This window comes from Acanthaster planci, linkage group LG03, assembly GCF_054643075.1.
Source record: "Acanthaster planci isolate LZ-2023a linkage group LG03, COTS_SCS, whole genome shotgun sequence".
In the NCBI taxonomy this organism is placed as follows: Eukaryota; Metazoa; Echinodermata; class Asteroidea; order Valvatida; family Acanthasteridae; genus Acanthaster; species Acanthaster planci.
In genome coordinates, this window is record NC_141779.1 from 1,236,498 (window position 1) to 1,259,709 (window position 23,212).

Genomic DNA, 23,212 nt, shown 5'->3' on the forward strand with positions numbered 1-23,212 from the left:
CCACGCAGAGACTGCTTCATATAATCGATCCTAAAAGGTCTGAGAATTATCTAAATCTGGCAATCTTGTTGTGATCTGAAAGGTTACATGTTTCCCTATCCATTCATATAAGTTTCATATCCATATTTGCAGTAGTTAGGGAAATAGCTGCCGAAAGAAATGCAAGTTCGTGTCCAATTGCCTGATATTTTTGCGGAATCCTTGCTTCGTCTGCGCTATACCGGTCCCTTTCCCCCAAAAGGATTGCTTCATATATTTGAGCATAAAAGGTCTGAGAATTATCAAAATCTGGCAATCTTGGTGTCATCTGAAAGGCCACATGTTCCCCTATCTATGTAAATAAGTTTCATATCCCTTTTTGCAGTAGTTAGGGAAATATCGTCAAAAGGAATTGCAAATTCGTGTCCAATTGCCTGATATTTTTGCGGAATTCTGGTTTCTTCTGCACCATACCGGTCTTTATCCTGCGCAGAGAATGCTTTATATAATCGAGCCTAAAAGGTCAGAGAATTATCTAAATCTGGCAATCTTGGTGTCATCTGAAAGGCAATATGTTCCTCTATCCATTCATATTAATTTCCTATCCATTTTTACAGTAGTTGGCAAATAGCTGCCAAAGGAAGTGGGAGTTCTTTTCCAACTGCCTCCTTTTTTGCGGAATTCTGGCTTCGTCTGCGCTATACCGGTCCATATCCCACGCAGAGACTGCTTCATATATTCGAGCATAAAAGGTCTGAGAATTATCTAAATCTGGTAATCTTGGTGTGATCCGAAAGGCCACTTGTTTTCCTATTCATTCATATAAGTTTCATATCCATATTTGCAGTAGTTAGGGAAATAGCTGCCAAAGGAAGTGCAAGTTCGTGTCCAATTGCCTGATATTTTTGCAGAATCCTTGCTTCGTCTGCACTATACCAGTCCTTTTTCCGCAAAAGGATTGCTTCATATAGTCGAGCATAAAAGGTCCAAGAATTATCAAAATCTTCCAATCTTGCTGTCATCTGAAAGGCTACATGTTCCCCTATCTATTTGTATAAGTTTGATATACATATTTGCAGTAGTTAGTGAAATATCGTCAAAATCAATTCCAAATTTGTGTCCAATTGCCTGATATTTTTGCGGAATTCTGGCTTCGTCTGCACCATACCGGTCTTTATCCTGCGCAGAGAATACTTTATATAATCGAGCCTAAAAGGTCAGAGAATTATCTAAATCTGGCAATCTTGGTGTCATCTGAAAGGCGATATGTTCTTCTATCGATTCATATTAATTTCCTGTCCATATTTAAGGTAGTTGGCAAATAGCTGCAAAAGGAAGTGCGACTTCTTTTCCAACTGCCTCCTTTTTTGCGGAATTCTGGCTTCGTCTGCGCTATACCGGTCCATATCCCACGCAGAAACTGCTTCATATAATCGATCATAAAAGGTCTCAGAATTATCTAAATCTGGCAATCTTGTTGTGATCTGAAAGGTTACATGTATCCCTATCCATTCATATAAGTTTCATATCCATATTTGTAGTAATTAGGGAAATAGCTGCCAAAGGAAATGCAAATTCGTGTCCAACTGCCTGATATTTTCTGGAATCATTGCTTCGTCTGCGCTATACCGGTCCTTTTCCCTCACAAGGATTGCTTCATATATTTGAGCATAAAAGGTATGAGAATTATCTAAATCTGGCAATCGTGGTGTCATCTGAAAGGCCATTTGTTCTATTATCCATTCATATATGTTTCGTATCCATGTTTGCAGTATTTAGGGAAATATCTGCCAAATTGAGTTCGAGGTCTTTTCGAACTGCCTCCTTTTTTTGCGGAATTCTGGCTTCGTCTGCAATATACCGGTCCTTACCCCACGCAGAGAATGCTTCATATAATCGAGCCTAAAAGGGCTGAGAATTATTTAAATCTGGCAATCTTGGTGTCATCTGAAAGGCCATATGTTCCTCTATCCATTTATATAAATTTCATATCCATATTTGCAGTAGTTAGGGAAATATCGTCAAAAGGAATTGCAAATTTGTGTCCGCTTGCCTGATATTTTTGCGGAATTCTGGCTTCGTCTGCACCATACCGGTCTTTATCCTGCGCAGAGAATGCCTTATATAATCGCACCTAAAAGGTCAGAGAATTATCTAAATCTGGCAATCTTGGTGTCATCTGAAAGGCCACGTGTTTCCCTGTCCATTCATATAAATTTCATATCCATATTTGCAGTAGTTAGGGAAATATCTTCCAAAAGAAATGCCAATTTGTGTCCACTTGCCTGATATTTTTGCGGAATTCTGGCTTCGTCTACGCTATAGCGGTGCTTATCCCGCGCAGAGAATGCTTTCTATAATCGAGTATAAAAGGTCTGAGAATTATCTAAATCTGGCAATCTTTGTGTCGTCTGAAAGGCCACATGTTCCTCTATTCAATCATATTAATTTCCTATCCATATTTGCAGTAGTTAGGCAAATAGCTGTCAAAGGAAGTGCGAGTTCTTTTCCAACTGCCTCCTTTTTTGCGGAATTCTGGCTTCGTCTGCGCTAAACCGGTCCATATCCCACGCAGAGACTGTTTCATATAATCGATCATAAAAGGTCTGAGAATTATCTAAATCTGGCAATCTTGTTCTGATCTGAAAGGCCACATGTTTCCCTATCCATTCATATAAGTCTTATATCCATATTTGCAGTAGTTAGGGAAATAACTGCCAAAGGAAATGCAAATTCGTGTCCAATTGCCTGATATTTTTGCGGAATCCTTGCTTCGTCTGCGCTTTACCGGTCCTTTTCCCGCACAGGGATTGCTTCATATATTCGAGCATAAAAGGTCTGAAAATTATCTAAATCTGGCAATCTTGGTGTGATCTGAAAGGTCACATGTTCCTCCATCCATTCATATAAGTTTCGTATCCATGTTTGCAGTAGTTAGGGAAATAGCTGCCAAAGTAACTTTGAGGTCTTTTCGAACTGCCTCCTTTTTGTGCGGAATTCTGGCTTCGTCTGCAATATACCGGTCCTTATCCTTCGCAGAGAATGCTTCATATAATCGAGCATAAAAGGTCTGAGAATTATATAAATCTGGCAATCTTGGTGTCATCTGAAAGGCCACATAATTCGTTGCCCATTCATATACGTTTTATATCCATATTTGCAGTAATTAGGGAAACATCTGCCAAACTAAGTTCGAGTTCTTTTCCAACTGCCTCTTTTTTTTGCGGAATTTTGGCTTCGTCTGCAATATACCGGTCCTTATCCTGCGCAGAGAAGGCTTCATATAATCGAGCATAAAAGGTCTGAGAATTATCCAAATCTGGAAATCTTGACGTCATCTGAAAGGCCATATGTTTTTCTATCCATTTATGTAAATTTCATATCCATTTTTGCAGTAGTTAGGGAAATACCTGCCAAAGAAATTGCAAGTTCTTGTCTGACTGTTTGATATTTTTGCGGAATTCTGGCTTCGTCTGCGGTATACTGATCCTTAATCCACGCAGATACTGCTTCATATAATCGAACATAAAAGGTCTGAGAATTATCTAAATCTGGCAATGTTGGTGTGATCTGAAAGCGCACATGTTTCCCCTGAAAGCGCACATGTTTCCCTGTCCATTCATATAAGTTTCATATCCATATTTGCAGTAGTTAGGGAAATAGCTGCCAAAGGAAAATGCAAATTCGTGTCTAATTGCCTGATATTTTTGCGGAATTCTGGATTCGTGTCGCCATACCGGTCCTGATCCTGCGCAGATAATGCTTCATATAATCGAGTGTAAAACGTCTGACAATTATCTATATCTGGCAATCGTGGCATCATCTGAAAGGTCATATGTTCCTCTATCCATTCATATAATTTTCATATCCATATTTGCAGTAGTTAGGGAAATATCTGCCAAAGGAAGTGCAGGTTCTTGTCTGACATATTGATATCTTTGCGGAATTCTGGCTTCGTCGGCAATATACCGGTCCTTATCCCGCTCAGAGAAGGCTTCCTATAATCGAGCATAAAAGGTCTGCGAATTATCTAAAGCTGGCAATGTTGGTGTCATCTGAAAGGCCACATAATTCCCTGTCCCTTCATATAAGTTTCATATCCATATTTGCAGTAGTTAGGGAAATATCTTCCAAAAGAAATGCCAATTTGTGTCCACTTGCCTGATATTTTTGCGGAATTCTGGCTTCGTCTACGCTATAGCGGTGCTTATCCCGCGCAGAGAATGCTTTCTATAATCGAGTATAAAAGGTCTGAGAATTATCTAAATCTGGCAATCTTTGTGTCATCTGAAAGGCCACATGTTCCTCTATTCAATCATATTAATTTCCTATCCATATTTGCAGTAGTTAGGGAAATATCCGCCTAAGGAAGTGCGATTTCTTGTCTGACTGTTTGATATTTTTGCGGAATTCTGGCTTCGTCTGCGCTAAACCGGTCCATATCCCACGCAGAGACTGTTTCATATAATCGATCATAAAAGGTCTGAGAATTATCTAAATCTGGCAATCTTGTTCTGATCTGAAAGGCCACATGTTTCCCTATCCATTCATATAAGTCTTATATCCATATTTGCAGTAGTTAGGGAAATAACTGCCAAAGGAAATGCAAATTCGTGTCCAATTGCCTGATATTTTTGCGGAATCCTTGCTTCGTCTGCGCTATACCGGTCCTTTTCCCGCACAGGGATTGCTTCATATATTCGAGCATAAAAGGTCTGAGAATTATCTAAATCTGGCAATCTTGGTGTGATCTGAAAGGTCGCATGTTCCTCCATCCATTCATATAAGTTTCGTATCCATGTTTGCAGTAGTTAGGGAAATAGCTGCCAAACTAACTTTGAGGTCTTTTCGAACTGCCTCCTTTTTGTGCGGAATTCTGGCTTCGTCTGCAATATACCGGTCCTTATCCTTCGCAGAGAATGCTTCATATAATCGAGCATAAAAGGTCTTGAAATTATATAAATCTGGCAATCTTGGTGTCATCTGAAAAGGCATATGTTCTCCTATATATTCATATAAGTTTCATATCCATATTTGCAGTAGTTAGAGATATATCTGCAAAAGGAAGTCGCAGTTTTTGTCCAACTGCCTCTTATTTTTGCAGAATTCTGGCTTCGTCTAAAACCCTTCACTTTCAAGCCACACACAAAGTTCCAACCGCATCGGACACGTACTTTTCGAGGTGTAGTGGTTTGAAAAGTTCCCCTTTAATGTCATGTGACTTGTCTCCTGGTGACGACATCAGCACATGAGGTCAATATTCCTCTGACGCACCCCCTTTTCAAGATATCTGCAAGATTTGAACCCGATTAGTCTGGTACATCTGGAGATATAGGGCCTTCAAGAGTTTAATTTAATGTCACGTGACTTGTCTGCTCATGACGTCATCATCACATAAGGCAATTTTCCTCTTAAGCACTCTCTATTCAAGGTGTCTGCAAAATATGAACCCAATCGGACATGTACTTTAGAAGATATAGGGGGCTCAAAGAGTGTATTCTCCACTGACATTGGTCTGCAAACCCGGTGTTATTTGCATAATCGTAAATATGCATTTCACACTAAAAACCAAAAAATCTTTGATAATATCTAACAAAAGAGTAATCGATTGCACATTTCACATTTTCTGTGTACAAAATATAAGAACAAAGATTGCAGGACCTCTAGAGATGACATCTGTTGCCCTATCCTGAACATTTTGACGCAAAAATGAATTTCACTTTTGATAACTGTGACTAGAAGTTGAACTGTATGATATAACTTTAAAACTACTCTGCCATTCTTTGGCAACTGTCGCCACGCTGAATCTGCAAGTTGAGGGTCTGATGTTGTCATTGACTTCATCACCCGTCCTGTTTGGGGTTCAGGACTTAATACGTCCCCACGCAGATCATCGGGTGTCACGAGCCTTTTTAATCAACGCAAAAGTAGAATCCAGGCAGAATTAACAACATCTGACATGTTGATAACGCCGATACTGTCCGTTACGAAAAAAAGCAATTGTTTATGACGTTATCATTAAATGAGCTCAATATTTGCTCAAAGCACTTCCTCTCCAAGATATAAGCAAGGTTTCAATTCAGCATTAACACCGACAGACGCCTTATGTTGAAAAAAACTTTACAGCTTTTACCACTTTCAAACAATAAGCCTACTTCTGGTTTAAACCGGAAGGAATGGTTATGTCAATTAACCTACACGAGACAAAATCAAGACCACTTTTTATCCTTGCACTTGCTGGAAACAGAATGTTGCGGGAGGCCACGGTTGATTTTATATGGGTTTTTATACATTTAAAGGAATATTCAAGTATTCACAATTTAATAACAAATCCCGTGATGACGTCATCATGACAAAAATATTCTAGAATTATCTAGTTAGTATAGTTAGTGCTTGCTGTAAGTTTGACGGTGATCAATGATTACTAAGCCACGAAATTAGTGCCTCGAATACGTTTACTAAGTCAATGGGCTGAAATAAATATTTAAAAATTAATAATAAATCACATGATGACATCATCACGACGTAATAAATTTTGACGTATTTTTTTATCAAGGTCTTTCATGGCTGTAACTGTGAAGTTGATCAAAGCTCTCAAACTAACCCAAATGCTTGCTTGAAAACGTGTACAAAGTCAAATGGCTAATATAAATATTGAAAAATCACGAATAAATGACATGATAACGTCATCATGACGTCCTTTACTTACAATGATTTTTGTATCACGGTCTTTGTTCGCTGTCACTTTGATAACCATCAAACATCGGAAAGGTTTTAAAATTGTGCCTTGAAAACGTGTACAAAGTCTAGGGCAAAAAACTCATTTGCGGAAACACTGCTCCTTTAAGTTCATGTCACGTGATTTGCACTTCAACTGAACACTTCTAATGAAATATTACTTCATATTCAGACTGTTAGGCATATTTCAAATCAAATAACACAGCGTAAAGTACCCGATTTCTCCTTCGTTCTTATAGTAATTTTGCGCCGAAGTTAAAGACTACTTGTTCACTTATGTTAAGTAGAAAAACGTGTACAAAAATTTATGGGGAAAAATTTAATGTTCAAAAATGAATATAAAATAAGGTGATGAAGTCATCATGACGTCATCCCTTTGCAATAAATCTTGCATCAGGGTCTTCGTTGGGTATCACTTTGGAACGATCAAACATTGCAAAGTTACCAAAATTGTGGCTCGAAAACGTGTACAAAACCAATGGCCTAGAAACACGTGTGCAGGAAAACTGCTCCTTTAATTTCATGTCACGTGATGTTTGTCTAAAATGGAAAAAAACTTATGAAATATTATTTAATATTTGCACACTTGGGTATATTTGCGATCGAACGGAAGGGAAACTTTAGTCTGATTTCTTTTTCGTTCTGGTAGTAAGTTGAGGACTGCTCACGCATTATGCTGGACAAAATGTGTCCAGCATAATTCGCAACAACGCCATCCATGGTTAAATATAGGACAGTTTGTTGAAAATTGAAAGCCCAAGCAGGTGTAGCCGTAATTCTGCAATAGCGCCCTCATAGCCTGATATAGGACTGTCCGAAAACTGCGTGCGATCTGTGTACAAAGTCTATGGGGAAAAATTAATTATTAGAAACATCAATAGTAAATAAACTACTTAGGTTATCACTGTGAATTTTTTCTAGGACCGTCCTTGGATAATGGTCCAGAGGTCTGCCAAGTTTTAAGTCGATCAGATTTAGTAAACTGCCAAAGTCGACTGGTGAAAGGAATTGAGTTGAAAAAGAAAAAAAATCAGAAAAACAATATTTGTTTCGGCAAAGTTGCCGAAGCAGCTAAAACAAAATAATCAGAAAAACAATACCTGTTTCTGCAAAGTTGCTAAAACAGCTAAAAATCATCAGAAAAGCAAGAGCTGTTCGGGCTGTTGCCGAAACAGCTAAAAAAAAAGAACAAAAAGAATGCCTTTTTCGCAACTTGCCAAAAAGCCAAAAAGGAAATGAAAAAAAAATTAATAAGAAAAGAAAGAGTTGTTCAGGCTGTTGCCAAAACAGCTAAAAAAAATCAGAAAAGCAATACCTGTTTTGTGAGTTGCCGAAACAGCTAATTATAACATCTTTGCTCGTTATTTATCTTATCCAAGTGCTCCAGAAGCGCACCATCAGGGGTCAACTTTCAGGCTCTGTTATAGGTAGACTGTCAGGCTCTGTTATAGGTAGACTTGTCTCTTTTTGCCCAACGGTTTTAGAAAGTGGTTTTGTTTCACCACTTATTTACCCATACAGTGTTATGCTCTTTAAGTTGTCCAACAGTCCAGCGATTCACTTGTTATTCCGCATCGGGCAAAAGTATGCTCAATAATTTTGGGAAAGGACTGATTAAAAATGTAGCATATCAAACCCTTATTCAAAAGAAAACTGCTTCTGGTCATTGTCTTGAATGTCGACCTGATCCGACACCCCCCCCACACACACACACAAAACCGTCGAAAGGCTAACCCGTTCCTTCGGAGCGCCGGGCGGCATTATTTCCGCCCTACATTGTATGTACATGTATTTTTTATTTTTTTTTTTTTTTTGGGGGGGGGCATTTACTGTCGGACAGTGAGTGTGACCCAACTTGCAAAAACGCACAGTTGCATTCGATGTCCTTCTCTACGAGTACCTAAGGAGCCCCTAAGGGGACAGGCACAATGAAGATTTTTTTTAATTCCGTTCCCTCGAATTATCGTTTCGTTCCCTCAAAATCATCTCGTTCCCACAAAATAAAATAATAATAAGTACCACTCTATGTTGCCCATCGTTTGCTCATATGCATGCAGTCCGTGTCAAAAAAGCTGACCATAAACAAAATGCATCAAATTCCAGTATCGGTTTCGCTTCAGGAGGCATTATATTGCAACCTGAAAAAGGTATAATTAGCTGGAATCCCCAGAATTTCGGACGTAAATTTGATGATTTTTGGTTGACAACGTCTCGTATAGCATCTTGTCTACGACTGACTGTAGTTTGACGTCATGGTGTGTGTTGCTGTCAAGATGTAAACTACGGCTGCATCCGAATCTCTTGTCAAGAGCTAGGTATAGGTCTTCGCTCCATTGGAAATGCGTGGAGACGCGTAGACAATAGACCCAGCCGTAGCTCTGAAAGCCCAAGCCTCAGATGGTCGCGTTTGTCCAGGCTTTGGGGGTAGGAAATACATGGTTTTTTATATTGATGCAAATTGCTCGCATACAGTTTTGGGAAATGCTTTTTTTTTCTCTTTGCAATAGTGGTCATTCTTTTGATTTACATTACGAAAAAAATAATAATTGCATTATCTTCAGCTCTTCGTTCAAGCGCGCCAATCACCAGCGCTGTTTTATCCCCTGTTTGGTACCCTGCTCAATATGTGCACAAGTTGATAGACGACCAGTTTTCCACGGTGGCGCCAGCATTAGCATTACAATGCCTACGCACAAGAACGCATGTGTGGCCAAGTTGGCGGGTTCGTTCAAATGTGACTTCACAGGAGGTGAATTTAAAGGTGAGAACTGAGACTGGCTTACCATCCAACAATTGAAAATAAATGGAGAAAAGACGGCAAAGATGATAACGAGATTTCTGTATTACAAACTCCACAAGTTTGGGCTTGGCTTTGTTGATTTTACACTGCTTTTGCTGTGGTAAAGTGCACCCTGCATTTAAACATGGCGGCCCCACAGTGACTGTTAGGCATGCAGGCTGGGATTTTAAAGAGGTTCCTTTGGTTTCTTAACTTTGAAGCAGTAATGGAGAGACGAAGAACACTCCTGTGAGACTGTTTTCTGGATTGTTGCACATCTGAGATGTATTTTGACACTTTATTGTACTCAGCAGGTCTGGAAACAGCTCACGCTATATAAACACTGTAGGCCTAGCCTACTTCTGATAACAGCCCAACAGTAAATGTTAATAAAATAAAAAAATAGGCCTAGGGAGTAATAGGGGCCTATGTACTGGTGTGTTGTAAATCTGAAACATGACTTTTGTCCAACAAATTTTTCAACCAATGAAAATCTCCAGCCTGTATGTGGGGCCAAAGTTACTAATTTGATAGTCAAAGAGTAGTCTAATCAAACTGGAGGATAGTATGATTTGATGTGGTAAATGAAGAGACAACATTCCTTTACACCCCACAAGAATTTGTCAGGAAGTCAAAGTCTTTAAAACTAACTAGACCTATCCACTGAGGTTCAGAATTATATGAATACATTATACAATCTGTAACTTCTACATATTTCAGTGAACCTGGTAAAAATTGGGTAGAAAGTAGGCCTCATACTTTAAGTCTGTGTTGCATGGAACCATGTATGGAGATCTCTACTGATTGCATGATGCAAATCTTAAAATTGGAGGTTGTGCTAATCATTTCTAAATACAATTTGATTATTTTCAAAGATTTTTCTTTGCCAAAATGATTTTGGTTATTACCGTAAAATCTTTTTGTACTGAAAATACAATGGGGAAAGGTCTAGTTTCCAAGATAACTGTCCTCTTTGTCTTGTTCATCTGTCTATGTGCTGTCGGTATGTTTGTCAGTCTATCTGTTATTCATCTGTCTGTTATTCCGTTGTCTCTCCCCCTCTCTCTCAGTCATTCTCATTCAGATACGAAGGTTATTGTGGCAGCACTTACCATGTACATGTATGTTTCCTTCCTCAACTTAGTTTTACTTATTGTTCATGGTTGTAGACTGGAATGCTAGTTAGCTTTTGTGATGGAAATGAGACATTGGCTGGATTGTTTTGTGAGTGATAGATCTGATGTAGTCAAATATGCAGTAGTCTTTTTCAAGCAGTGAAAATTTGTTTATTCCCGTCTTTGTGCAAAACAAATCATGATATTCTTGCAATAGGGGTTTCCACAAGAATGTGAAACACATAAATATGAAGCCAGCGTTGAACTAAACGTCATCCTGATGGTCATTAGCTTGCAAAAGTTATTAAAGCCAGATTCAAGAACTTAAAAATCAGGTGCACTGTGATTTTGTTCTGTCACAGCAACACATTGCTCAACCGAAAGTTCAATTGATGTTTGAATATTGTAGAATTTAGTTTATTTATGTCATGGAATGATACTCAATTCTAATGACGCTGTTGTATGAAGAGGCTCAATATCTATTTTAAATAACATTTGCACTTTTGGCTTTATCATGTGTGTCATTACAAACATCCATTGCAAATATATATGTAGGGTACGTGTATATCTTCAGTTAAACCCCTACATGAAATGTTTTCAACTGTTTATGTTGCACTCTATGTTGGCAGCACACGGTGCGGCGTCTCCATGTGAGAATACAGCATGCACAAGTATTGAACATTGGCTACGGCTCTCCACCGCTGCTTCTTTTGATCAAAATTTGAAGCCGTATCGCAGGAGGCGGGACTGGATTATGGCTACCCCTGTAATGCACCACCCCATAAAATGCCATGTATAACTAGATTGATACACCTGCAGTGCTGGGTGCACATACGTGAATTACAAATTCTCAATCAGCTCTCTCCATCTTTCCGATCCTTCAAAGCCCTCTGAGAATCGGCAAACAGGCTCCTCCACTCATATTTTCTTGCCATTTTTTTCATTTTGCATGTTTTAATGACTGTTATGTGCATTCATTTCAGCTAGAGCACAAGCCGCTGATGAGTCGTTGCTTACAGGACGACCAGCTTCTTGTCATTTCTCGATGATGGCCACTGTTGTTAAGGTGATTGTACTGTGATCTCTTACTGTAGCCTTCTTGGTAAAACGTAAGTGATCTTTTGTTATTGGTCATCCCAAAGGTTGGATTCACTGATTGAGTCTCCTGTGAACTCATTGCCTCATGTCCTGTAGACCTAGTACATTAAGACCTACCACACCTTACTGTCTTATAATATAGCTCGTGTAAACAAAGTGTGACTTCATTATGTCTATCTAAGGATCATGCTTGGTGAATACATTTATTTTGCCCAAATACCGGGTGACTTGTATATGGGGAGCTATAAAGGTTAAAATGGTCCCCCAAATCCTCTGATTTTATTATGATTTTCACATGCACTCTTGGAGGTTACAGTTAATACTGTTTATAATTTGGGAATGTTTTCTGCAGAGACTGTGATCTCCTGTATTAGCCTTAAGTTGGACCGAGAGAGAACACTATTTCCTTGGCATCAGAGGCTCCTTTGGTACTAACTTTGCATCACTGGTTCATGAACGACTAGGACATGGTAGCAGCCCAATCGCTACCAACAAAATGAATACTCCCAACCAACACGACTCTTTTCAACCAATTAAGTTGTGCTTCTACTCAAGGCAGATTGAAGAGATTGCTTGGCTGAAAAAACAGGTGGGATTGTTTAAACATAACCCCAGATCAACACTCCTTGTTTTGCAGGCTTGCATCTGTAGATGGCTGAAAACAAATCTTAAGAACTGGAAAAAGTAGAGGGATGTAATATGTTAAATTGCTGCTTACAGGCTTGAGGAAAAGGACTTTTTGGGAAGTGTACATGTATTTAAGGTGTTTTGAAAAACAAAATATACTAACTAGTCAAGCAACAATTGAAAAGAAATGGAAAAATGACAACTAAGAAGATTTTAAGAAGATTTATATGAGAAACTCCAGTGATGTGGGCTTGTATATTATTTGGCCCTGATCTTTGTTGATTTGACACTGCTTTCAATGATGTTTCAACTACTGTTGTAAAGTGCACCTATATATTTTGAAATTGTGGCCTCCACATGTGTGCAGTAATACAGATTGGAATTCAAACATGGTTTAGTTTTCCTAGTTTCAGTAGTTTGACAGAGAGACAAGAGCAAGCTAGTCCCTGGAGGCAGTTCTCTGGAGTGTAACAAATCAGAGATATCTTATCACTGGTGACACTACTCGACAGGTATGGAAACAGTCTACATCATATTCTGATATTAGTCCATGGTTATGGTAATAGTGAAATGCCTGGTTGTTATGTAGATCTTGACCTTGGGTTTTGTCTTTTAAGTTTTCAACTAATGAGAATCCCCAGCCTTTAAGGTTGGATTGAATTAAACTACAAAAAATGGATGGAATTTTTTGGTATGGTTGTACAATTTGTGCCAAAGTGAACAGAAACAAGACGGAAGCTGCATCTACAGGCTGCTTGTAGTGAATGAGGAGTGTACTGAAATGAAATGTCCTCATTCCTGGATCAAAATCACGTACAAGGATGAGTGTACACATTCCACAAGGGTTGTTTAAAAAAATCTGGACTTGTTTTATTTTATAAGCCACTTTTTACTCACTGAAGCCATCCTTCTGTGTCAAATACATTAAAGGTGCAATGCATCAGGTTGTTACAATATGGCACGCTAGCCCACAGTAGGTACAATTCGCTCTTTGCACGCTGCCGCCCCAAGCATGCAGAATCTCGATCTTGATCTTTACAAAGTTGGTTCAGTGATTTCCATGTATGTTGCTTCGTCATTCTGTGCATGCTGTGTCGGATCTTATACCATACGATTGGACAATGTTTCAGAAGCTGATTGTGACATAATCTGCCAGATTGAGGCTCTCCATGCCTATGGCGGCAACATGCAGAATAAATAACGTGTGTGTCCAGAGTTTCTTTCATGATATCCTCAACACAAGACAGGCTTCTATCATACACACCAAGGATTCAACATTGGCTGGGAAGTATGATGTAAGCCATCTTCACAATAATTCTTTTGTGTTCCACATGCCTGGAAGAAGGTCATTTAGGGAAGCACTTATGACTTACTTTTCTCCATCTTTCTCATTTTCCACTGCCCTCTGAGAATCAGTTAATCCAAGCTAATGCACTCATGTTGTATTGTAATTTCTTCCTTTTGCATGTTTTTAATGACTGTTGTGTGTGTCCATCTCAGCCAGAGCACAAGCCGCTGAGTGAGCCGATGTTCATGGTACATCCAACCTCTTGAGGATGGGGTTCCTGTGCTCGTTGTTGAGGTGATCGGACTTTGATCTCTTGCTGCTGCCTGCTGGGTAAAAGGTACGTGGGTCCAATGTTGTTGGTTACTCCAAAGGTATAATTCACTGATTCAGTCACCTGTGGACTCGTATATATTTCATATATGGACCCAAAACATAATGATGTCAAGCTATTATTTTTTACTTGGACAGTTAATGCTTCCCTATCTTACTGCCTTAGGAAACTAAGCATGACGTCATTATGTTACAGGTCTCTTCACTTTTCAAAAAGTTGACAGGGACAGAGGTCCTTCTCTGTGGATTAATTTAATTTTCGCGTAAACCTGGGTGACATACCTGTGTATGGGGAGCCATAATTTAATACCATTGATAAATTTTGGATGGCAGGTAAAACATGAAATATCAGAGAGTGTTTGGAGTAACCCCTTCGGTGTATGCAAAATCCTATTGAATCAGACGATTTTGGACTGTCTAAATTTTCTTCTTTCTTGGGCTGTTGAAAGAGCCCAAGAAAGTAGAAGGGCTGTCAGTTTAAAATGGCTGCTTCGAAGCTTTAGAATTATGTCTTTTCAGGAGTTGTGTTTGCTGATCAACCAACAATTGAAGAGAGTTGAAACAAAGGTCAATACGAAAATGAGAGTTAAAGACTATAAAGACATCGCAGTGATGTCTACTTGTATGTTATTCAGCTCTGATCTTTGTTTACTGGACTCTGTGGTTTTAGTAACTGTAGCATTGATGAAGAGACAAGACCAAGTCCGTTGGAGACAGTTTTCTGGAGTTTAACACATCACTGGCAACTGGCATTACTGACGACACAACTCACTCGGTAAGCACTTTATATCATGTTCTGATTTGAGCCTAACAATGAAAGTCATGTTCCAGATTTTGAACAATATCTGTACATAATTTTGTATACATGTACAATTGTTCTGTAAAATCTGGAGCATGGCTTATCAGGCTCTACTCTTGAGGATGACGAGAGCATGCTGGATGAAACGTCAAGCACACACTCTACAGTTCTTATCAGAACCATACCTCTTCCAAGGGAGATCTATCCACATGATGTAACCACAAGCCCTGTTTTTAGTCTCCACCATGTAAAGCGTCAAGTCTTATTTAATGGAGGTGAATACTTAGGACAGTTATGTTTCCTGGTTTCCCATTTGTAAGTTGGTCTTGTAATTGGATGGTTTTGCAGCAAATTTGGCTCTATATAAGGCCTTATCCAAACTAAGCTTTTGTCTGTGACTGTAGGGTTGGTGAAAATCAACTGATCTTGTTGTCATTTTGTTGAACATATCCACTGAAGAATGTTTGATTCTGATATTCCCAAATTTAAGAGAACTATACACAAATGAAGGCAAAAGCTTGGGTCGGTCATTGTGTCTACTAGTAATCTTCTCCCTCTTGTACTCGTTAGTCAATCTGTTTTAGTAGTTAGTTTAGCCTGTGTATGACGATGGTCTTCAAATGGTCAAAAAGTGTATCTTGGTTAATCATGATGAGTACCATCTCTTCAATTATTCTTATTTATTTGACCATCACAAGAACAAACAAAGCAAAATTAAACACAAATTATTAAAAAAAAAACAAAGCACAAATACAAGTAAATATAAGCAGTAGCAGGGACCGGGGATAAAAATCCGAATACATAACGAGACAAATATCAGTTATGCGGGTCAGCAGGGACTGCAAAAGTAAAATAAACTACTATTACCCCCATTTATGCTCATATCATTAGCAAGACAAATTAACCAGAACAAAGGAAACAGTAGTCTCCACACAGGTGATCAAAATGACAGCCCAAAAAAGAGAAAAAAATATCTGAGGAGAACGTTTCATTTCCATATTTCCAAACGTAAGAAAATTATCCCGCAAAGTGAAGGCCATGCTATAAAAAGAATTTTTTTTACTCGTTCTTTTTAATCATGTGAATTTACTCATTTAAAAAATATCCAGTTTTAATCAAGTCCTCTGTGCCCTCCTTTTGAGGTGATTTTATTGGCTTGTTGGTAATTTTGGTTTTTTGTCACTTATTATTCATGTGATGCCTTTAATTGTAAATCATGTCATCCTAATTAAACACTTTTCTGTGATTTGTTTACGCCTGTACTCAGTACCACAATTACGGCCAAGATTTGGACTCTAGCACTGTGCCTATCTGTTCTACGCGTTAGTCTTCTGCTGCTGGTCGAACAGTGATACGCTCCATGCTGTGACATGCTCAGCCTCAATAAAAGTAACAACAGCATGATTTTGATTTCCTCAACATAACAGAACTGAATTTGCAACTGTTGCAGTGACCGTTTGTCTTGTGGTGGCAACAAAAGGTTTTGTTGAAAGGTTGCTTATGTATACCAACGACTTTCCTTATCACATCTTGTCAGCTAGCACTTTATTTGGTAACAGTGCTCTTGTGTATAGGCCAATATAATGTCAGTCTGATGACCTTCAAGACATCCATGGCTTCCAAAGATGTTGTCATGCTAATAAAATGCATCTCAATACATTACTAAGGAAACCAAAGTTTTGCTTATGCTAGGATGGTCAAAGAAAATAGTGGACCTGAATTGTACCTTAGTTAACATGCAGTTTGAAGCTGAAAATGAGTACAAAATGTCTCGCGAAAATCTTGTTATGTCACTACCAAATCAAACAGACTTAGTATGTCTTGCTTTCATCTTGCAAGTTTCTAGTGTTGACTATTCTGGAATACAAGTAGCCTATCTGGTACCTTCACAACAGAAACCTTATACATTGACAAATGGAACAAAATTCAACGTTGAGCAACCAGGATAATTCTCTAGTGAAGAAGATTTAAAATGGATTACACGGATTGGTTGCATATGTACATTGAATTTGTCTTTACTTGAATCTAAAAGCATCCATCTTTTGCTTACATTTGTTGTTAGAGGTCTTCATAGAGCTTTTGACCGTGAAATAGTCTTAGTGAACAGGTGGTACATTGAAACGATCAGGCTGGACAAACCTTAGGGCACTAATTCAAAAACTGCATTTTGCCAATTACATGCTCTTGAGATGACCTACATGTACCTGAACGTTTGAGAACTGAAGTGGTTTAAATAACCCTTCAACACGGGATCAACTTACCAAGTACCCACTTGAATTTGAAACTATATGAAACTTGACAGAGTACTGATTGAATTTGCAGTGGAGTACCCTTGTAATAAGGTCGTTGGGACTTGCAAGTTGTGGGAGGGTCACTGTGTTGTTTGGTGCAAGGAAGCACAAAATGGGGGGATTTGAATACCTAGGATTTGCCATGTGGGCCAGATGTGTCAATGGTTTTGCTTTTGTCGGTATTCAAGTGTATTTTGTTATTTCGTGGTGTCTTTCTGATTTTTTCGGTTTTTACACAATAAATTTCTTTTATTGTTTTGGGGGTACTTATTGTTTAGTTGATTGATTTGTTTCTGTAATTAATTTTTTTTGGTTATTTTAATGTATTTGTATGTCATATTTATATTATTTTGCCAATTGTATATATTTTTTCTGTTCGATTTATTTATTGCCATTTCTTGAATCTTGTGCTGTTACTGTATTGTGTATGTGTGTGCACGTTTGTGTAAACCTGGAGCTTCAGAAATGAAGTCTTACGGGTGACAGTTAATTGGATTAACTGTGCCTCTCGGGGCATTTGTAAGTTTGTGTTTGTGATCTCAGTGTATTTTGTGTTGTGTGTTTTTGTTTAATGTTGCTGTGTTCTTTATCTTGGAAAATGCCGAATAAATGAAATTGTTTCCCACATTGTACACACGTTATTTAGTTTCTTTTCGACGAAGAGTTTTTATCTCCGAGGTTAAGTAGGTTGACAAATGGTCCGAATGGGCGAGCTATCCCCTGGAGAAAATTTTATTTCGATATTTGGAAACATTAAACAAAAAGGTTTCATATTTTTTTGGTTTTGCATGCTACACACGTCAAATACACGCCACGTTGTCTCCATATCCGATATTAAATTGTCAAGAGATGGGCTGATCCTGGAGTCTTTGGAAAGGTTATATGTTTATCATCCAAAAAGAAAATTTCATGCCGTTTTGCAGCAGAACAGACATGGGGGTCAGAGTTTTCCTTAGACATGCTCCCTATTTCGTTCGTTTTCGCTTTGTACACACGGTAGTCGGTTTGCGTCTGCCGCTACATGTCTCCATAGCCGAGTTTACAGTAAATATTCTGAAACGGTCAAAATGGGCTGACCTTGATATCTTCAGAGACGGTATATATTTCTCTGTCCATTGAGATAATTTTCCTGTCCATATTTAAGCTGAAGCCTTGGAAATACCTGCGAAAGAAGGCTAGAGTTGTCCCACTGCTCTTTGTTCTCACTTTACCGAGACACTTCAGCGCACAGTGTGATCGCAATATTTTAGCCAAAAAGTTTCTGATTGCTTGAAATGTGGTAGACATGATGACAATCAAAGGGCACATGTTCCTCTATTCATTGACGTAGGTTTCATATTCATAATATGCTGAACAAGGCAAGAGATCTTGGCTGTGCTAGTGCTTCCTGTGTTTTTGCGATTTGTCCTTTGGTCACACATTACTGGTCTTTCCCAGCAGCAAAATCCAGCTTTAGCGTTGGGGGGGGGGTTCAAACTGAATACAGTTTCGGGCCTATTCAGCATGATTTTGGGGGAAGAAGAACTTTCAGAAGCGTGACGGTCGTGACATCCTTGTTTTTTATGTCTTGGTATTGTTTTCTTAGGGTATTGGTGCTGATATACCCATTACTCCCCTTTCTCACACACCTACAAAGTATTTTTAGTGAACAAAATTGTGGCAGGGGCATGCCCCCCACCCTTGCGTCCAATGGCTGGACCATTGCCTCTTCCTGAGCAGAGAATGGCTTCATTATATTCGAGCATAAAAGTGCAGAAATTTGTCCAAATGTGGCATTCATGGCGGCATCTGAAATAGTACATATTCCTCTGTCCATTAGTCGAAGTTTCAGATCCAAATTTGTTATTATTAGGGAAATACCCATCGAAGAAGGCAAGAGTTCATGTCTCACTGCTTGTTATTTTTGTGCAATTGTCCCTTTGTAGACACTCTACTGATCCTCTTCCTGCGCACATGGATCAATATTTGCGCACTAGGGTCCTGATTCTTGCTACTTTTGTTCAATTTCCCTTTGCCACATTTTACCGGTCCTCGATCTTCCCCAGTAAAGATGGCTTCCCATACCCGGGCTTTACAGGTCTAAAAGTGCTTCAAATCTAAGAGTCTCAGCGACATATGAAAGGGCACACTTTCCTTCATCAGATGACATAGGTTTTATATTTCTAGTTATTGGGGAAATACACGAAAAAAGAAGACAAGGGATCTGTAACTGCTTGTCAGATTCGTGACTTTTCCCCTTTCTCCACACTTTAGCAGTCCTCTTCCCGCACAAAGATGGTTTTATGTATTCGAACATAACAGGTGTGAAGATTGTCCAAATCTAGCAATCCTACCACTATCCGAAAGGGCGCATGTTCTAATAATTGATACGTTTCATGTCCATCCTTTGTGTGTTTAGGGAAATATGGGAGAAAGAGGACGAATTTTTCTCAGACTGCTTGCTGTTTTTTGTGAATTTCTGCATTTGTCCTCACATTACCAATCCTCATCCCGCGCAAATACAGCTCCATATGTTCGACCAAAGAACGTCTAAAAATTGTCTAAATCTGGCAATCCCAGTACCGTGTAAAAGAGCACGTTTCACGTCCATGTTAGAAAAATGTTGGCGAAAAATGCAAACCTTGTCCTACTGCTTGTAACTTTTGTTCATTTCTCTTTTCTAGTACTGCGTGACAGAGAATAAGTTCCACTTTCTATTGAAGAAATTGTCATTATCCTGCTGTTCCAGATAGGGAAATATTAGCAAAGGTAGGCAAGAGTTCTTGTCCCACTACTTTTAACTTTTGCACTTTACCGTTCGTCTTCCCGTGCATAAATGGCTCCATATGTTTCAGTATAAGGTTTGAAAATTGTCCAAATATAGCGTTCTTGACAGCTACTGCAAGGGCACGTGTTCTCCATTTGTTGACGTATTTAAAGTTTCAGGAAAATGAAAAGGAGTTAGGAAAAAGTTTGCATTCCACTGCTTGTTCTTTTTGTTCACTTGTTTTGGTTCAATATGTCCCATTTTGCTATTATTTAGGACTTTTAATTTTAGGCCATTTAATTATTTAGGTATTTTTTATTTTTGCTTCTCTGCCCTTAAGTTCTCAACTTCGTACATATTCCACTCATCTTATTTGCTGCATTTAATCCTTCTCAATTGCACATATTTAAAGCTCCTAACATCTAACTATTTCAAGATCTGAAATCGTAAGTAGTCCAAGATTTCAAATCTTGCAGTTATTTCTGAATTTGGTGATTTAGGTATTTCGATATTTTGTCATTTTGCTATATGACCCTTTAATTTTGAAATTTGTTTACCTATCTCATTTGCTGCACACCCATGTTTATTCCAGTCTGAATTCCAACACAACTAAAGGGGCATGGATCAAACCTTTTGAAGAAATCAATTTCTCAATAGTCCAAGACTCAAGCTTAGAGAGAGAAAGGTTGGAATTTGGGTGTTTAGTTACACTGGTATTGAGTAATTTTCTTAGCCCCTCTTTTAACTTTGGAAATTCGTACATATTTTAACCTAACGCATTCGCTGCATTCCGATGTATTCCCGTCTGAATATTCGTAAGTAAAGCTCCAAAAATCTAACCTTATCAAGGAATCACAACCTGATTAGTCCAAGACTCAAATAGTGCAGGTATTTACACATTTAGCTATTTATTTAGACAGATACTGAGTCTTTTGTTTCCTCCGCCTTAACTTTAGAAATTCGTATATATTTAAGCCTGTTTTATGCCTTTCTTTCCGATGGTTTTCCGTCTGAGTTCCAACCTAACTAAAGCTCCAAAATCTAGATGTTTGAAGAAATCCATTCCTCAATATTCCAAGACTCAAACTGTGCTGATATTTAGAAATCTGGCTATTAAGTTAGACTTTTGTTGAGTCGCCTTATCCTTAACTTTTAAAATTCGTACATATTAGACCCTACCGCATTTTCTTTATTTTAATGTTTTCTCGTCTGAATTGCAACATATAACGTAAGCTCGAAAACTCTAAAAAATTCAAGAAATCAATTCCTGAATAATCCAAGACTGAAATAGTGCAGGTATTTAGAAATTTAGCTATTTACTATAGAGTCTTTTTGAAGCCCTACCCTCAACTTTGGGAATTTGCACATATCATTTTGACCCTACCACATTTGGTGCATTACGAGGCTTTCCCCAATCAATTCCAACATAACTAAAGCTCCAAAACTCTAAATTTTTCAAGACAGAAATTCTGAAAATGTCCAAGACTAGAATCGTGCAGGATTTAGAAATTTGGCGATTTAGTAAGACAGATATTGAGTCTTTTTGTAGTCCTACCCTTCACTTTAAAAAGAAAATCGTACATATTTCATATGTACGACTTTATCGTACAATATTGTACATATTTCATATGTACAATTTCATATCTCAATTGCTGCATACCGACATTTCCTAAGAATTCCAACATAACTGCAGCTCCCAAAATATCTAAATATCTAAAACTTAAATCGCACAAGTATTTTGAAATATGGTGATTTAGTTAGACAGATATGGAGTCTTTTATAGCCCTACCCTTAACTTTAAAAAAATCGTACATATTTCTCCCTTTCTCATTTGCTGCAATACGATGTATTCCACTATGAATTCCAACATAACTGAAGCTCCACAAATCTAAAGTTTTCAAGAAATCAGTTCCTCAGTAGTCCAAGACACAAATTGCGGGGGTATTAGGAAATTTCGCGATTTAGTATACAGATATGGAGTCCTTTTATAGCCCTAGCTTGAAAAACAAAGTTGTACATATTTCCCCCTGGCCCATTTGCTGCATTTTGATATATTCCCCTAAGAATTTCAACATAAATGAAGCTCAACAAATCTAAATTTTTCCAAGAAATCAATTCGTCAATAGTCCAAGACTCAAATTGTGCAGGTACTTAGAAATTTTGCGATTGAGTTAGAAACATACGGTGTCTTTTTGATGCCCTACCCTTAACTTAAACATTATGGGGTCCGAAATTTATAGGGATGAGAAAGAAGATACCTGCAAGACTCTATAGATTACCATCAATATGGGGACAAAGTCAGCATGAGAATGTATATACATACATCTCTCTCATAGATCATCGTCAATATTTGTACTCCATAGATTACCGTTATTATATGATCTCTAGTGTATTAGCTAGATTAGATTACTATCAGTATGAAGATACCTTCATAATTCCATAGATTGCCGTCAATATGAGGACATCAGTGTATCAGCATGAGAATGTACATACATAAATTATATGTGCATCAGTCAATAGACTACCGTCAATATGGGTACAACAGAGTACCAGCATGAGAATGTAGATACATACATAACTCCATAGATCACCGTCAATATACGGACTCCATAGTTTGCCGTCATTATGGTGCTCAGTCATGCATGACAGGAGGGATACCCACCAAGGTATCGTTTAATAGAAATAATACTGCTTCTTCTTTTCGGAGATCCTTTTACATTATAGTAATATCTCATTGTATGGGCATATTAACCCCTTTCTTCAGGGTTAAGTTTTTTCTGGGACACCCTGTACATGACCGTCATTATGGGGACAACATTGTATCACCATGAGAATGTAGAATACATACATCACTCCATGTATTACCGTCAATATGGGGACTCCACAGATTGCCGTCATTATACGGACTCCAGTGTACTATAGTCATGTAAAAGTAGATCCATATACATCACTCCATATATTACCGTCAATATGGAGATTCCACAGAATACCGTCATTATAGGGACTCCAGTGTAAATGTAAATGTAGATACATACATCACTCCATATGTTACCGTCCAAATGGGGACTCCACAGATTACCGTCATTATAGGGACTCCAGTCAATAAGCAAGGGAGTATAGATACATACATTGCTCCGTAGATTACCGTCATTATATGGGGTCCAGATTTATAAGATGAGAATGAAGATACCTGCATCACTCCATAGACTACCATCATTATCGAGACTCCATGGATTACAGTCATTATAGGCACCCCAGTTCATAAGCAAAGGAATATAGACACACATTGCTGGAAGGATTACTGTCATTATTGTGTCCAAAATTTATAAGGATGAGAAGGAAGATAAGTGCATCACTCTATAGATTACCGTTATCATGGGGTCCCAAATTTATTGGTATTTTCATGAATATAACTGCATCAC

At 38.3% G+C, this 23,212-nt stretch overlaps 1 long non-coding RNA gene across 9 annotated transcripts in view; it reads left to right on the top strand.

Moving 5' to 3' along the window:
• LOC147799534 (uncharacterized) overlaps positions 1-17,685 on the top strand; it is a 386,127-nt gene extending 368,442 nt beyond the window's left edge. For 5 of the 9 annotated variants that reach the window (XR_015424690.1, XR_015424692.1, XR_015424693.1 and 2 more), the window contains 5 exons: positions 11,595-11,720; positions 12,062-12,848; positions 13,837-13,961; positions 14,625-14,729; positions 16,021-17,685. This is a non-coding gene — a long non-coding RNA (uncharacterized LOC147799534). Of the gene's footprint in view, positions 1-9,412; positions 9,479-11,594; positions 11,721-12,061; positions 12,849-13,836; positions 13,962-14,624; positions 14,730-16,020 lie in introns of those variants that run through there. The other 4 variants (XR_015424694.1, XR_015424695.1, XR_015424697.1 and 1 more) reach the window with 4 other exon arrangements.
• The last annotated feature ends 5,527 nt before the right edge of the window (positions 17,686-23,212 follow it).